Consider the following 5,000-nt stretch of genomic DNA (forward strand, 5'->3'; position numbering starts at 1 on the left):
TCACTGGAAAAATCTGCATGCTTTTGTGTTCTACTGAAAAGAAGCGTTACAGAAAAGGCTTTTTGAACACAGGCCTGGGGAAGTCCGTGCATCTATAAAAAAAATCATGTTCACCAGGGCAAGCGTTTAATCCGCCTAATCCTCTCCAGATGTTACTGAAGTGTTAGCTACACACATCAGGGTAACAACGGGTCAAAAACCAGGTCATACCTGCAGGACACGGCTCTGGACAGTGTGGAGCTTCAAACAGGGAAACACCTAGCTCTAATATATACACTAATGATGTGTTATATTAGAAAAAGAGAGAGAGAGAGAGAGAGAGAGAGTCAGGTCTCACCTGAGTCAGTGAACAGCTTCATATCTGTGATGAAGAGGCGTCCTGGATCCACACCAGTCCTGAAAAACCAGTCCAGATTAATCCATCACCTGCTGCAGTGTTACTGGTTCCTGTGATGTGTGTAGTGGTTTCTCACTAACTAAACTGGAAACTCGCAGCTCGCTAATAACACACCAGAGCGCTGCTGAGTTCTGGACTCTGATTGGTGGATCAGTTGTTGATTAATTCTCTAGAAGAGAAGCCCTAACTGTAGTGCAGCTTTATATTATATATATATATATATATATATATATATATATAGACATATATAATGTTTAAATGCTGAAAGTATTATTTTAATATAATTGCTGAACACTAACACATTTCAAGCCTGTGGTGTATATATCATGATACATTTGGTGTTTTATCCCAAAGGATTCTAACATGAAGACATTTAGGTGTCCCATGTGACAGAGGTAAAGCCATCAGCAGCTCCACGTCCCTCATCGGCACACTGAACCAATCAGACAGCCTTCACTGAGTGACATTACTGACCACGCTGTGATCTCCTCATCTACACCACGCACTCATCTGCGTGACCTTTGACCCTGCACTTAATGATGTCAAAGCGATGAGGTAGAAATGATTTTAAGGATTTTGTGTACAGCTTTAAGTTATACCCTATGTAGAGTGTCTAGGTAGTGAAGAGGAAGTGATTTAAGATCAGGCGCAAGTGAGAAAGAGAGGTCTAAATAAAAAAATTAATAAATAAAATTATGCATTCCTGAGTTGTTCATGAATAAATAAATAAATAAATAAATAAATAAATAAATAAATCTGAATCATTAAAAAATCGATAATAAAATGATCTCCTAGTTGTTAAACACTTTCGATCATTTACCTTCATTATTTTCCGCTGCTGTATCTTCATATACTGTGTGATATTATACACAGCACATTAATATTCAAATATATTCGCATAATTAATTAGTCGTTTATGGAGTGTGTGATTAGTATTGTAATGAATGCAGATGTATAAAATCTACAAGACATGGATAGGAATGAATCTTTAATTGCACATTATGTAACACACACACACACACACACAACGAGCAGGAGTTCAGTGTGGAAGGCGGATGTTCTTCTCCCACACGCCTGTGTGATGTAAGTAAAGATGGAGTGTTAAAAATATCTCACTGCATCCCTGAGACCTCACACACACACACACACACACACACACTCCTCCATCAGTGGGTTATATAAGCCACATTCCTGCAGCAGGATGAAGCATGGTGTTGGTTTTTATCTCAGCAGAAACACAAAGAAATTGAATTCAGATACAAAACGACCGTAGCTGTGAGGAGTTTATAACATCATTATTACATGTTTATAAGACCTTCACAGAGTTTAGTCGTGTAAATCAAGTTTGGGAAACTTTTCTGAAACATCACAGGTACACTATATTGCCAAAAGTATTGGGACACCCCTCCAGATCATTGAGTTCAGATGTTGTTTTTCAGGGGTTGGACTCAGCCCCTTAGTTCCAGTGAAAGGAACTCTTAATGTTTCAGCTTCATACCAAGACATTTTGGACAATTTCATGCTCTTTGTGGGAACAGTTTGGGGATGACCCCTTCCTGTTCCAACATGACTGCACACCAGTGACCAAAGCAAAGTCCATAAAGACATGGATGAGTGGGTGAGTTTATCTTGCATTTGTTTTTAAATAATTACAAATTATTTTCAATTTTCATTTATTTAATTCAACTAAAAGAAGAGTTCAAATTCAACAGTTTATAAAAAATGTTTATTTTTATAAGTAATAAAAAATATATGTTATTTACGATAAACAAACCTATTATTATTGATCATTATTATGCAACGTTCCTGTCTGATAGTTCTGTCATCTCGCCCACCCACTGTTCCTCCTGGACCTCCAGTGTGTGTGTGTGTGTGTGTGTTTGTGACTTTAACAGCTCAATTAGAAATGTCCAGCAAACAAAGTGTCAAAACCAGAGCAACATCATTGACCCGAGGAGATTACAGCACTAAAACACAGCGATGCTACGACACACACACACACACACACCAAATAAATCTGTGTCACGTGGCACTCAGGAATGAAATCACAATGCCGTAGCGCAATGCATTTAATCCCCCACTGTGTGTGTGTGTGTGTGTTACAGTGATAAACAGGACAGCAGGTCGCTGGTGTAATGGCTCTGCTGATGAAGGTTTATTGTGCATCCATTCTGCCTCTTATTGTGTAAATGAAAGAAATATACAAAAAACACACACACACACACACACACACACTGATATGGAATCCTCACCTTCCTTCAATCTATAATCACATGAACATGAAGACCAGCTTGTAGTTATTTCAGTGTTTTCAGTCTGGTGTAAAATCTCCACCTCCCTGTGTGTGTGTGTGTGTGTAACAGAAAGAGAGAGAGAGAGAGAGAGAGAGACAGAGTGGGAGGATTTTGGACAGAGGAGATAACACAAGACCGTTTTAACTCCCTGTATATTTCACAGAAGGGAAATAAGACAATGACAGACAGACAGACAATGAGAAAGACTGAGGCAGGAAGATACAGACAGATATTAGAGTAACAGATAATAAGACAGACAGATAGGTAAGCAGACAGACATATAGTGAGAGAATGATGGACAGATAAGCAGACAGACAGTTGGAGAGACATGAAGACATGGACAGTAACACAAATGGTGAGACAGATCAACAGTGAGAGAGACAGACAGTGAGGCAGACCAACAGACAAACAAACAGACAGTGAGACATACAGACAGTGGGACAGATAGACAGGCAGTGAGATATACAGACAGTAGGACAGACAGACAGTGAGACATGCAGACAGTGAGACATATAGACAGCCAGTGAGACATACAGACAGTAGGTGCGTTTACATGGACACTTGTAATCCAATGGTAACAGGACTAGAAGCACAATCAGATTAAAAAAGTGTCATGTAAACACGTCAGTCAGATGGAACGTGCCACATCCGATTAAAATCGGATGGTAAGGGGTGGTTTAAACCATTTTTAGTCCGATCGAGAGGACATGTAAACACTTAATCAGATGGAATATGTTCCTGGAAAGTTCTGCGCATGTGCAATGACGCAAGAATGTGAAACGGATGTTGTCTTAGGTAAAATAGCGGGCGCTAAACAAAACTGGTCTGTGGGTGAGACTACACTGCATAGTGTCATAAATGATCGTCGTGTCATTCTAAAATTCTCCTTCCACTCCTCGTCTGTGAAGTGATGCAAAACGATCTTGTCCCACCAGTCCTTGCTTTGGACTCTCATCCATAGACGCCTTGTCCCGGGCTCGGGAAGGGGCATTTTAATGGTGTGATAGATACACGCAGCCTGAATCATACCATCACGCGCTCGTTGTCTCCTAATTAGCAGCCGAAGCTGTAAAATATTAAGTCTGCTTTTTAAAAGAACAAAAAGAAGCAGTGGCAATGCAGCGGCTAGTACGTCCATCCTGGAACGGCGGGAATCCTGTTTTCGTGGATTGTGCGTATGTCAAAAGATCTAATCCGATTCTAATCATGTGTCATGTAAACGCGCATAACAACCTGATTACTTTATACCGCGTTCATGTAAACACTGATCGGATTCGTCAATCTGACTGAATTCAGTCCGATCTGATTAAAAAGTGTCCATGTAAACGCACCTAGTGACACATACAGACAGTGAGACAAACAGACAGTGGGACAGACAGACAAGTAGTGAGACATACAGACAGTGGGACAGACAGTAAGGCCGACAGACAGACAGACAAACAGACAGATGGACAGTAAGGCCGACAGACAGACAGTGAGGCAGACAGGAGACTGTAATAAATGTGTAATATGATTGTTATAAACAGTATAAAGGTTGAGAGGGAACTCTTCACTCAAATCTCCTGGTGTTTTTATCTTAAACACAGAAAGTTCTGGAGCGACTCCACGTCAATAGAGCAGGAACCTTCTAGAAAGTTTCTCAAAAACTCCTGCTGTTATATAACATGGTGATCCTTCCTCTCTCTCTCTCTCTCTCTCTCTCTCTCTCGCCCTCTCTCTCTCTCTCTCTCTCTCTCCCTCTCTCTCTCTCTCTCTCTCGCCCTCTCTCTCTCTACTCCCCCTCTCTGTCTCTGCTCTCCATATAAATAAAACCCCTCACGTCCCCTCACGCTTATCTCTCTGAGCCGAGGCCACGCCTCGGAGGGAAAGTGTCACTGCGCATACACACTTCTGATTGGCTGATGGAGTGTGCACATCACACCTTGCGCAGACCTTTGGCCACACACACACACACACACACACACACAGCAAAACATCGGCAAGCTGCTAATGAAGATAAGAGTGAGTATGACGGGAGCCTGAGACACACACACACTTTCACAAGCACACACACTCACACACACACACACGTACACACATACACACACACACACGTACACGCACATCCTGGAGCCACAATGAAACAGAAACATGATCGGTGAAAATAACACAACTACACAAGATCTTAACAGTTATGAACAAGAATCTAAAACAAATTTATTTCTATTCTATTTCTATTTAGATTCTAAACAAATTAGAGGTGTGTGTCTGAGATCATTCTGAATTTTTTATCTATTAATGTTATATTCCCTCTCACTCTGAACACACAA

General features: G+C 40.9%; 1 protein-coding gene across 4 annotated transcripts in view; it reads right to left on the reverse strand.

Moving 5' to 3' along the window:
• LOC131352839 (dematin-like) overlaps positions 1 to 5,000 on the reverse strand; it is a 22,795-nt gene that overhangs the window by 12,296 nt on the left and 5,499 nt on the right. For all 4 annotated transcript variants that reach the window (XR_009204558.1, XM_058389315.1, XM_058389314.1 and 1 more), the window contains exon 2: positions 338 to 396. The gene's annotated coding sequence lies outside the window, so the exon portion shown is untranslated. The remainder of the gene's footprint in view (positions 1 to 337; positions 397 to 5,000) is intronic.

The sequence above is a fragment of the Hemibagrus wyckioides genome, linkage group LG05, assembly GCF_019097595.1.
Source record: "Hemibagrus wyckioides isolate EC202008001 linkage group LG05, SWU_Hwy_1.0, whole genome shotgun sequence".
NCBI lineage: Eukaryota > Metazoa > Chordata > Actinopteri > Siluriformes > Bagridae > Hemibagrus > Hemibagrus wyckioides.